The sequence below is a fragment of the Larus michahellis genome, chromosome 6, assembly GCF_964199755.1.
Source record: "Larus michahellis chromosome 6, bLarMic1.1, whole genome shotgun sequence".
Lineage (NCBI taxonomy): Eukaryota > Metazoa > Chordata > Aves > Charadriiformes > Laridae > Larus > Larus michahellis.
The window spans coordinates 11599791-11612541 of record NC_133901.1 but is presented as its reverse complement, the minus strand read 5'-3'; the positions used below and the strand labels follow the sequence as shown (position 1 = coordinate 11612541).

Genomic DNA, 12751 nt, shown 5'->3' with positions numbered 1-12751 from the left:
CTGCCGGTAAAAGCCTACAGCACCCAACAACCCAAAAAACCTCCACAAGCCTCCCACGTGCCCTGCAGCCCCACACACCCACCCGCCTGCCGCAACCACACACGCACCTGCCCCCCCGACACAACCCCCCACCCGCAACACCAAAACGCTCAACACCCCTCCGCCCGCCGCCAAAAGCCTACAGCACCCAACATGCCACGCGCAACACTCCAGAAAACCTCCACACCCCTGCCACACGGCCCGCAGCCCCACACACCCGCCCGCCTGCCGCAACTACACCCGCACCTGCCCCAACACAGCCCCCCAAAATACTTACACACCACTCCCACACGCCCCGCGCCCTCCAGCCCCACACACCCACCCGCCTGCCGCAACACCCCACTCGCAACACCAAAACACTCAACACCCCCCCGCCTGCCGGCAAAAGCCTACAACAGCCCAAAAAACCTCCACAAGCCTCCCACACGCCCCGCAGCCCCACACACCCACCCGCCTGCCGCAACCACACCCGCACCTGCCCCCCTGCCGGACGCAACAGCAAAACGCGCAGCACCCCTCCGCCCGCCGGCAAAAGCCTACAGCACCCGGTATTCCCAGGCGCTCTCCCATCCAAGTACTAACCGGGCCCGACCCTGCTTAGCTTCCGAGATCAGACGAGATCGGGCGTTCTCAGGGTGGTATGGCCGTAGGCACCCCTCTGCCCCACAACAGCCCTCTCCACACCCACCGCCCACACCGCCCTCCCGCACTCACACACACCCCCACGCCCACAACAACGCCTCACACCACACACACACACACAAACACACGCACAACACACGCACCTACCCACAACACACCTCACACAAAACAACACCCCACACGCAACACCCCGCAAAAAATACACACCCCTCACCACACGCACCCTGCCCTACACACACACACACACACACACACGCCTCACCCAACAACACACGCACCTCACACAACACAACACCCCACACACAACACCACTAAGTACTTACACCACACTCAAGCACCGCACATGCCCTACAGCCCCACACACCCTCCCTCCTCCCGCAACAACACGCGCACCTGCCCCGACGCCTGCCACAATACCCCACTCGCAACACCACAACGCTCGCCAGACGCTCCGCCCGATGCCAAAATCATACAGCACCCAACACCCCAAAAGACCTCCACACCCCTGCTACACGCCCCGCAGCCCCGCACACCCACCCGCCTGCCGCAACACCCCACTCGCAACACCAAAACACTCAACGCCCCCCCGCCTGCCGGCAAAAGCCTACAGCACCCAACAACCCAAAAAACCTCCACAAGCCTCCCACGTGCCCTGCAGCCCCACACACCCACCCGCCTGCCGCAACCACACACGCACCTGCCCCCCCGACACAACCCCCCACCCGCAACACCAAAACGCTCAACACCCCTCCGCCCGCCGCCAAAAGCCTACAGCACCCAACATGCCACGCGCAACACTCCAGAAAACCCCCACACCCCTGCCACACGGCCCGCAGCCCCACACACCCACCCGCCTGCCGCAACTACACCCGCACCTGCCCCAACACAGCCCCCCAAAATACTTACACACCACTCCCACACGCCCCGCGCCCTCCAGCCCCACACACCCGCCCGCCTGCCGCAACACCCCACTCGCAACACCAAAACACTCAACACCCCCCCGCCTGCCGGCAAAAGCCTACAACAGCCCAAAAAACCTCCACAAGCCTCCCACGCGCCCCGCAGCCCCACACGCCCACCCGCCTGCCGCAACCACACCCGCACCTGCCCCCCTGCCGGATGCAACAGCAAAACGCGCAGCACCCCTCCGCCCGCCGGCAAAAGCCTACAGCACCCGGTATTCCCAGGCGGTCTCCCATCCAAGTACTAACCGGGCCCGACCCTGCTTAGCTTCCGAGATCAGACGAGATCAGGCGTTCTCAGGGTGGTATGGCCGTAGGCACCCCTCTGCCCCACAACAGCCCTCTCCACACCCACCGCCCACACCGCCCTCCCGCACTCACACACACCCCCACGCCCACAACAACGCCTCACACCACACACACACACACAAACACACGCACAACACACGCACCTACCCACAACACACCTCACACAAAACAACACCCCACACGCAACACCCCGCAAAAAATACACACCCCTCACCACACGCACCCTGCCCTACACACACACACACACGCCTCACCCAACAACACACGCACCTCACACAACACAACACCCCACACACAACACCACTAAGTACTTACACCACACTCACGCACCGCACACGCCCTACAGCCCCACACACCCTCCCTCCTCCCGCAACAACACGCGCACCTGCCCCGACGCCTGCCACAATACCCCACTCGCAACACCACAACGCTCGCCAGACGCTCCGCCCGACGCCAAAATCATACAGCACCCAACACCCCAAAAGACCTCCACACCCCTGCTACACGCCCCGCAGCCCCGCACACCCACCCGCCTGCCGCAACACCCCACTCGCAACACCAAAACACTCAACGCCCCCCCGCCTGCCGGTAAAAGCCTACAGCACCCAACAACCCAAAAAACCTCCACAAGCCTCCCACGTGCCCTGCAGCCCCACACACCCACCCGCCTGCCGCAACCACACCCGCACCTGCCCCCCCGACACAACCCCCCACCCGCAACACCAAAACGCTCAACACCCCTCCGCCCGCCGCCAAAAGCCTACAGCACCCAACATGCCACGCGCAACACTCCAGAAAACCTCCACACCCCTGCCACACGGCCCGCAGCCCCACACACCCGCCCGCCTGCCGCAACTACACCCGCACCTGCCCCAACACAGCCCCCCAAAATACTTACACACCACTCCCACACGCCCCGCGCCCTCCAGCCCCACACACCCACCCGCCTGCCGCAACACCCCACTCGCAACACCAAAACACTCAACACCCCCCCGCCTGCCGGCAAAAGCCTACAACAGCCCAAAAAACCTCCACAAGCCTCCCACGTGCCCTGCAGCCCCACACACCCACCCGCCTGCCGCAACCACACGCGCACCTGACCCCCCGACACAACCCCCCACCCGCAACACCAAAACGCTCAACACCCCTCCGCCCGCCGCCAAAAGCCTACAGCACCCAACATGCCTCGCGCAACACTCCAGAAAACCTCCACACCCCTGCCACACGGCCCGCAGCCCCACAAACCCACCCGCCTGCCGCAACACCCCACTCGCAACACCAAAACACTCAACACCCCCCCGCCTGCCGGCAAAAGCCTACAACAGCCCAAAAAACCTCCACAAGCCTCCCACGCGCCCCGCAGCCCCACACGCCCACCCGCCAGCCGCAACCACACCCGCACCTGCCCCCCTGCCGGATGCAACAGCAAAACGCGCAGCACCCCTCCGCCCGCCGGCAAAAGCCTACAGCACTCTGTATTCCCGGGCGGTCTCCCATCCAAGTACTAACCGGGCCCGACCCTGCTTAGCTTCCGAGATCAGACGAGATCGGGCGTTCTCAGGGTGGTATGGCCGTAGGCACCCCTCTGCCCCACAACAGCCCTCTCCACACCCACCGCCCACACCGCCCTCCCGCACTCACACACACCCCCACGCCCACAACAACGCCTCACACCACACACACACACACAAACACACGCACAACACACGCACCTACCCACAACACACCTCACACAAAACAACACCCCACACGCAACACCCCGCAAAAAATACACACCCCTCACCACACGCACCCTGCCCTACACACACACACACACACACACACGCCTCACCCAACAACACACGCACCTCACACAACACAACACCCCACACACAACACCACTAAGTACTTACACCACACTCACGCACCGCACACGCCCTACAGCCCCACACACCCTCCCTCCTCCCGCAACAACACGCGCACCTGCCCCGACGCCTGCCACAATACCCCACTCGCAACACCACAACGCTCGCCAGACGCTCCGCCCGACGCCAAAATCATACAGCACCCAACACCCCAAAAGACCTCCACACCCCTGCTACACGCCCCGCAGCCCCGCACACCCACCCGCCTGCCGCAACACCCCACTCGCAACACCAAAACACTCAACGCCCCCCCGCCTGCCGCCAAAAGCCTACAGCACCCAACAACCCAAAAAACCTCCACAAGCCTCCCACGTGCCCTGCAGCCCCACACACCCACCCGCCTGCCGCAACCACACACGCACCTGCCCCCCCGACACAACCCCCCACCCGCAACACCAAAACGCTCAACACCCCTCCGCCCGCCGCCAAAAGCCTACAGCACCCAACATGCCACGCGCAACACTCCAGAAAACCTCCACACCCCTGCCACACGGCCCGCAGCCCCACACACCCGCCCGCCTGCCGCAACTACACCCGCACCTGCCCCAACACAGCCCCCCAAAATACTTACACACCACTCCCACACGCCCCGCGCCCTCCAGCCCCACACACCCACCCGCCTGCCGCAACACCCCACTCGCAACACCAAAACACTCAACACCCCCCCGCCTGCCGGCAAAAGCCTACAACAGCCCAAAAAACCTCCACAAGCCTCCCACGTGCCCTGCAGCCCCACACACCCACCCGCCTGCCGCAACCACACGCGCACCTGACCCCCCGACACAACCCCCCACCCGCAACACCAAAACGCTCAACACCCCTCCGCCCGCCGCCAAAAGCCTACAGCACCCAACATGCCTCGCGCAACACTCCAGAAAACCTCCACACCCCTGCCACACGGCCCGCAGCCCCACAAACCCACCCGCCTGCCGCAACACCCCACTCGCAACACCAAAACACTCAACACCCCCCCGCCTGCCGGCAAAAGCCTACAACAGCCCAAAAAACCTCCACAAGCCTCCCACGCGCCCCGCAGCCCCACACGCCCACCCGCCAGCCGCAACCACACCCGCACCTGCCCCCCTGCCGGATGCAACAGCAAAACGCGCAGCACCCCTCCGCCCGCCGGCAAAAGCCTACAGCACTCTGTATTCCCGGGCGGTCTCCCATCCAAGTACTAACCGGGCCCGACCCTGCTTAGCTTCCGAGATCAGACGAGATCGGGCGTTCTCAGGGTGGTATGGCCGTAGGCACCCCTCTGCCCCACAACAGCCCTCTCCACACCCACCGCCCACACCGCCCTCCCGCACTCACACACACCCCCACGCCCACAACAACGCCTCACACCACACACACACACACAAACACACGCACAACACACGCACCTACCCACAACACACCTCACACAAAACAACACCCCACACGCAACACCCCGCAAAAAATACACACCCCTCACCACACGCACCCTGCCCTACACACACACACACACACACACACGCCTCACCCAACAACACACGCACCTCACACAACACAACACCCCACACACAACACCACTAAGTACTTACACCACACTCACGCACCGCACATGCCCTACAGCCCCACACACCCTCCCTCCTCCCGCAACAACACGCGCACCTGCCCCGACGCCTGCCACAATACCCCACTCGCAACACCACAACGCTCGCCAGACGCTCCGCCCGATGCCAAAATCATACAGCACCCAACACCCCAAAAGACCTCCACACCCCTGCTACACGCCCCGCAGCCCCGCACACCCACCCGCCTGCCGCAACACCCCACTCGCAACACCAAAACACTCAACGCCCCCCCGCCTGCCGGCAAAAGCCTACAGCACCCAACAACCCAAAAAACCTCCACAAGCCTCCCACGTGCCCTGCAGCCCCACACACCCACCCGCCTGCCGCAACCACACACGCACCTGCCCCCCCGACACAACCCCCCACCCGCAACACCAAAACGCTCAACACCCCTCCGCCCGCCGCCAAAAGCCTACAGCACCCAACATGCCACGCGCAACACTCCAGAAAACCCCCACACCCCTGCCACACGGCCCGCAGCCCCACACACCCGCCCGCCTGCCGCAACTACACCCGCACCTGCCCCAACACAGCCCCCCAAAATACTTACACACCACTCCCACACGCCCCGCGCCCTCCAGCCCCACACACCCACCCGCCTGCCGCAACACCCCACTCGCAACACCAAAACACTCAACACCCCCCCGCCTGCCGGCAAAAGCCTACAACAGCCCAAAAAACCTCCACAAGCCTCCCACGCGCCCCGCAGCCCCATACGCCCACCCGCCTGCCGCAACCACACCCGCACCTGCCCCCCTGCCGGACGCAACAGCAAAACGCGCAGCACCCCTCCGCCCGCCGGCAAAAGCCTACAGCACCCGGTATTCCCAAGCGGTCTCCCATCCAAGTACTAACCGGGCCCGACCCTGCTTAGCTTCCGAGATCAGACGAGATCGGGCGTTCTCAGGGTGGTATGGCCGTAGGCACCCCTCTGCCCCACAACAGCCCTCTCCACACCCACCGCCCACACCGCCCTCCCGCACTCACACACACCCCCACGCCCACAACAACGCCTCACACCACACACACACACACAAACACACGCACAACACACGCACCTACCCACAACACACCTCACACAAAACAACACCCCACACGCAACACCCCGCAAAAAATACACACCCCTCACCACACGCACCCTGCCCTACACACACACACACACACACACACGCCTCACCCAACAACACACGCACCTCACACAACACAACACCCCACGCACAACACCACTAAGTACTTACACCACACTCACGCACCGCACACGCCCTACAGCCCCACACACCCTCCCTCCTCCCGCAACAACACGCGCACCTGCCCCGACGCCTGCCACAATACCCCACTCGCAACACCACAACGCTCGCCAGACGCTCCGCCCGATGCCAAAATCATACAGCACCCAACACCCCAAAAGACCTCCACACCCCTGCTACACGCCCCGCAGCCCCGCACACCCACCCGCCTGCCGCAACACCCCACTCGCAACACCAAAACACTCAACGCCCCCCCGCCTGCCGGCAAAAGCCTACAGCACCCAACAACCCAAAAAACCTCCACAAGCCTCCCACGTGCCCTGCAGCCCCACACACCCACCCGCCTGCCGCAACCACACACGCACCTGCCCCCCCGACACAACCCCCCACCCGCAACACCAAAACGCTCAACACCCCTCCGCCCGCCGCCAAAAGCCTACAGCACCCAACATGCCACGCGCAACACTCCAGAAAACCTCCACACCCCTGCCACACGGCCCGCAGCCCCACACACCCGCCCGCCTGCCGCAACTACACCCGCACCTGCCCCAACACAGCCCCCCAAAATACTTACACACCACTCCCACACGCCCCGCGCCCTCCAGCCCCACAAACCCGCCCGCCTGCCGCAACACCCCACTCGCAACACCAAAACACTCAACACCCCCCCGCCTGCCGGCAAAAGCCTACAACAGCCCAAAAAACCTCCACAAGCCTCCCACGCGCCCCGCAGCCCCACACGCCCACCCGCCAGCCGCAACCACACCCGCACCTGCCCCCCTGCCGGACGCAACAGCAAAACGCGCAGCACCCCTCCGCCCGCCGGCAAAAGCCTACAGCACCCGGTATTCCCAGGCGGTCTCCCATCCAAGTACTATCCGGGCCCGACCCTGCTTAGCTTCCGAGATCAGACGAGATCGGGCGTTCTCAGGGTGGTATGGCCGTAGGCACCCCTCTGCCCCACAACAGCCCTCTCCACACCCACCGCCCACACCGCCCTCCCGCACTCACACACACCCCCACGCCCACAACAACGCCTCACACCACACACACACACACAAACACACGCACAACACACGCACCTACCCACAACACACCTCACACAAAACAACACCCCACACGCAACACCCCGCAAAAAATACACACCCCTCACCACACGCACCCTGCCCTACACACACACACACACACACACGCCTCACCCAACAACACACGCACCTCACACAACACAACACCCCACGCACAACACCACTAAGTACTTACACCACACTCACGCACCGCACACGCCCTACAGCCCCACACACCCTCCCTCCTCCCGCAACAACACGCGCACCTGCCCCGACGCCTGCCACAATACCCCACTCGCAACACCACAACGCTCGCCAGACGCTCCGCCCGACGCCAAAATCATACAGCACCCAACACCCCAAAAGACCTCCACACCCCTGCTACACGCCCCGCAGCCCCGCACACCCACCCGCCTGCCGCAACACCCCACTCGCAACACCAAAACACTCAACGCCCCCCCGCCTGCCGGCAAAAGCCTACAGCACCCAACAACCCAAAAAACCTCCACAAGCCTCCCACGTGCCCTGCAGCCCCACACACCCACCCGCCTGCCGCAACCACACACGCACCTGCCCCCCCGACACAACCCCCCACCCGCAACACCAAAACGCTCAACACCCCTCCGCCCGCCGCCAAAAGCCTACAGCACCCAACATGCCACGCGCAACACTCCAGAAAACCTCCACACCCCTGCCACACGGCCCGCAGCCCCACACACCCGCCCGCCTGCCGCAACTACACCCGCACCTGCCCCAACACAGCCCCCCAAAATACTTACACACCACTCCCACACGCCCCGCGCCCTCCAGCCCCACACACCCACCCGCCTGCCGCAACACCCCACTCGCAACACCAAAACACTCAACACCCCCCCGCCTGCCGGCAAAAGCCTACAACAGCCCAAAAAACCTCCACAAGCCTCCCACGTGCCCTGCAGCCCCACACACCCACCCGCCTGCCGCAACCACACGCGCACCTGCCCCCCCGACACAACCCCCCACCCGCAACACCAAAACGCTCAACACCCCTCTGCCCGCCGCCAAAAGCCTACAGCACCCAACATGCCACGCGCAACACTCCAGAAAACCTCCACACCCCTGCCACACGGCCCGCAGCCCCACAAACCCGCCCGCCTGTCGCAACACCCCACTCGCAACACCAAAACACTCAACACCCCCCCGCCTGCCGGCAAAAGCCTACAACAGCCCAAAAAACCTCCACAAGCCTGCCACGCGCCCCGCAGCCCCACACGCCCACCCGCCAGCCGCAACCACACCCGCACCTGCCCCCCTGCCGGACGCAACAGCAAAACGCGCAGCACCCCTCCGCCCGCCGGCAAAAGCCTACAGCACCCGGTATTCCCAGGCGCTCTCCCATCCAAGTACTAACCGGGCCCGACCCTGCTTAGCTTCCGAGATCAGACAAGATCAGGCGTTCTCAGGGTGGTATGGCCGTAGGCACCCCTCTGCCCCACAACAGCCCTCTCCACACCCACCGCCCACACCGCCCTCCCGCACTCACACACACCCCCACGCCCACAACAACGCCTCACACCACACACACACACACAAACACACGCACAACACACGCACCTACCCACAACACACCTCACACAAAACAACACCCCACACGCAACACCCCGCAAAAAATACACACCCCTCACCACACGCACCCTGCCCTACACACATACACACACACACACACGCCTCACCCAACAACACACGCACCTCACACAACACAACACCCCACACACAACACCACTAAGTACTTACACCACACTCACGCACCGCACACGCCCTACAGCCCCACACACCCTCCCTCCTCCCGCAACAACACGCGCACCTGCCCCGACGCCTGCCACAATACCCCACTCGCAACACCACAACGCTCGCCAGACGCTCCGCCCGACGCCAAAATCATACAGCACCCAACACCCCAAAAGACCTCCACACCCCTGCTACACGCCCCGCAGCCCCGCACACCCACCCGCCTGCCGCAACACCCCACTCGCAACACCAAAACACTCAACGCCCCCCCGCCTGCCGGCAAAAGCCTACAGCACCCAACAACCCAAAAAACCTCCACAAGCCTCCCACGTGCCCTGCAGCCCCACACACCCACCCGCCTGCCGCAACCACACACGCACCTGCCCCCCCGACACAACCCCCCACCCGCAACACCAAAACGCTCAACACCCCTCCGCCCGCCGCCAAAAGCCTACAGCACCCAACATGCCACGCGCAACACTCCAGAAAACCTCCACACCCCTGCCACACGGCCCGCAGCCCCACACACCCGCCCGCCTGCCGCAACTACACCCGCACCTGCCCCAACACAGCCCCCCAAAATACTTACACACCACTCCCACACGCCCCGCGCCCTCCAGCCCCACACACCCACCCGCCTGCCGCAACACCCCACTCGCAACACCAAAACACTCAACACCCCCCCGCCTGCCGGCAAAAGCCTACAACAGCCCAAAAAACCTCCACAAGCCTCCCACGCGCCCCGCAGCCCCAAACGCCCACCCGCCTGCCGCAACCACACCCGCACCTGCCCCCCCGACACAACCCCCCACCCGCAACACCAAAACGCTCAACACCCCTCCGCCCGCCGCCAAAAGCCTACAGCACCCAACATGCCACGCGCAACACTCCAGAAAACCTCCACACCCCTGCCACACGGCCCGCAGCCCCACACACCCGCCCGCCTGCCGCAACTACACCCGCACCTGCCCCAACACAGCCCCCCAAAATACTTACACACCACTCCCACACGCCCCGCGCCCTCCAGCCCCACACACCCACCCGCCTGCCGCAACCACACGCGCACCTGCCCCCCCGACACAACCCCCCACCCGCAACACCAAAACGCTCAACACCCCTCTGCCCGCCGCCAAAAGCCTACAGCGCCCAACATGCCACGCGCAACACTCCAGAAAACCTCCACACCCCTGCCACACGGCCCGCAGCCCCACAAACCCGCCCGCCTGCCGCAACACCCCACTCGCAACACCAAAACACTCAACACCCCCCCGCCTGCCGGCAAAAGCCTACAACAGCCCAAAAAACCTCCACAAGCCTCCCACGCGCCCCGCAGCCCCACACACCCACCCGCCTGCCGCAACCACACCCGCACCTGCCCCCCTGCCGGACGCAACAGCAAAACGCGCAGCACCCCTCCGCCCGCCGGCAAAAGCCTACAGCACCCGGTATTCCCGGGCGGTCTCCCATCCAAGTACTAACCGGGCCCGACCCTGCTTAGCTTCCGAGATCAGACGAGATCGGGCGTTCTCAGGGTGGTATGGCCGTAGGCACCCCTCTGCCCCACAACAGCCCTCTCCACACCCACCGCCCACACCGCCCTCCCGCACTCACACACACCCCCACGCCCACAACAACGCCTCACACCACACACACACACACACAAACACACGCACAACACACGCACCTACCCACAACACACCTCACACAAAACAACACCCCACACGCAACACCCCGCAAAAAATACACACCCCTCACCACACGCACCCTGCCCTACACACACACACACAAGCCTCACCCAACAACACACGCACCTCACACAACACAACACCCCACACACAACACCACTAAGTACTTACACCACACTCACGCACCGCACACGCCCTACAGCCCCACACACCCTCCCTCCTCCCGCAACAACACGCGCACCTGCCCCGACGCCTGCCACAATACCCCACTCGCAACACCACAACGCTCGCCAGACGCTCCGCCCGACGCCAAAATCATACAGCACCCAACACCCCAAAAGACCTCCACACCCCTGCTACACGCCCCGCAGCCCCGCACACCCACCCGCCTGCCGCAACACCCCACTCGCAACACCAAAACACTCAACGCCCCCCCGCCTGCCGGCAAAAGCCTACAGCACCCAACAACCCAAAAAACCTCCACAAGCCTCCCACGTGCCCTGCAGCCCCACACACCCACCCACCTGCCGCAACCACACACGCACCTGCCCCCCTGCCGGACGCAACAGCAAAACGCGCAGCACCCCTCCGCCTGCCGGCAAAAGCCTACAGCACCCGGTATTCCCAGGCGGTCTCCCATCCAAGTACTATCCGGGCCCGACCCTGCTTAGCTTCCGAGATCAGACAAGATCGGGCGTTCTCAGGGTGGTATGGCCGTAGGCACCCCTCTGCCCCACAACAGCCCTCTCCACACCCACCGCCCACACCGCCCTCCCGCACTCACACACACCCCCACGCCCACAACAACGCCTCACACCACACACACACACACAAACACACGCACAACACACGCACCTACCCACAACACACCTCACACAAAACAACACCCCACACGCAACACCCCGCAAAAAATACACACCCCTCACCACACGCACCCTGCCCTACACACACACACACACACACACGCCTCACCCAACAACACACGCACCTCACACAACACAACACCCCACACACAACACCACTAAGTACTTACACCACACTCACGCACCGCACACGCCCTACAGCCCCACACACCCTCCCTCCTCCCGCAACAACACGCGCACCTGCCCCGACGCCTGCCACAATACCCCACTCGCAACACCACAACGCTCGCCAGACGCTCCGCCCGACGCCAAAATCATACAGCACCCAACACCCCAAAAGACCTCCACACCCCTGCTACACGCCCCGCAGCCCCGCACACCCACCCGCCTGCCGCAACACCCCACTCGCAACACCAAAACACTCAACGCCCCCCCGCCTGCCGGCAAAAGCCTACAGCACCCAACAACCCAAAAAACCTCCACAAGCCTCCCACGTGCCCTGCAGCCCCACACACCCACCCGCCTGCCGCAACCACACACGCACCTGCCCCCCCGACACAACCCCCCACCCGCAACACCAAAACGCTCAACACCCCTCCGCCCGCCGCCAAAAGCCTACAGCACCCAACATGCCACGCGCAACACTCCAGAAAACCTCCACACCCCTGCCA

At 64.1% G+C, this 12751-nt stretch overlaps 9 non-coding genes across 9 annotated transcripts; all 9 read right to left on the bottom strand.

Annotated features, from left to right (window-relative positions):
• Nucleotides 1-572: 572 nt before the first annotated feature.
• LOC141745737 (5S ribosomal RNA) lies at nucleotides 573-691 on the bottom strand. Its single transcript, XR_012588007.1, has one exon. It is a non-coding gene; the product is annotated as a 5S ribosomal RNA (ribosomal RNA).
• A 1152-nt stretch (nucleotides 692-1843) lies between these two features.
• Nucleotides 1844-1962, bottom strand: LOC141745652 (5S ribosomal RNA). Its single transcript, XR_012587924.1, has one exon. It is a non-coding gene; the product is annotated as a 5S ribosomal RNA (ribosomal RNA).
• A 1450-nt stretch (nucleotides 1963-3412) lies between these two features.
• Nucleotides 3413-3531, bottom strand: LOC141745812 (5S ribosomal RNA). The gene has a single exon (XR_012588080.1). It is a non-coding gene; the product is annotated as a 5S ribosomal RNA (ribosomal RNA).
• Nucleotides 3532-4989: 1458 nt separating this feature from the next.
• Nucleotides 4990-5108, bottom strand: LOC141745811 (5S ribosomal RNA). Its single transcript, XR_012588079.1, has one exon. It is a non-coding gene; the product is annotated as a 5S ribosomal RNA (ribosomal RNA).
• Nucleotides 5109-6260: 1152 nt separating this feature from the next.
• LOC141745594 (5S ribosomal RNA) lies at nucleotides 6261-6379 on the bottom strand. Its single transcript, XR_012587868.1, has one exon. It is a non-coding gene; the product is annotated as a 5S ribosomal RNA (ribosomal RNA).
• Nucleotides 6380-7531: 1152 nt separating this feature from the next.
• On the bottom strand, nucleotides 7532-7650 carry LOC141745591 (5S ribosomal RNA). The gene has a single exon (XR_012587865.1). It is a non-coding gene; the product is annotated as a 5S ribosomal RNA (ribosomal RNA).
• A 1456-nt stretch (nucleotides 7651-9106) lies between these two features.
• LOC141745856 (5S ribosomal RNA) lies at nucleotides 9107-9225 on the bottom strand. The gene has a single exon (XR_012588124.1). It is a non-coding gene; the product is annotated as a 5S ribosomal RNA (ribosomal RNA).
• Nucleotides 9226-10962: 1737 nt separating this feature from the next.
• Nucleotides 10963-11081, bottom strand: LOC141745606 (5S ribosomal RNA). The gene has a single exon (XR_012587880.1). It is a non-coding gene; the product is annotated as a 5S ribosomal RNA (ribosomal RNA).
• A 739-nt stretch (nucleotides 11082-11820) lies between these two features.
• LOC141745714 (5S ribosomal RNA) lies at nucleotides 11821-11939 on the bottom strand. The gene has a single exon (XR_012587985.1). It is a non-coding gene; the product is annotated as a 5S ribosomal RNA (ribosomal RNA).
• Nucleotides 11940-12751: the final 812 nt, after the last annotated feature.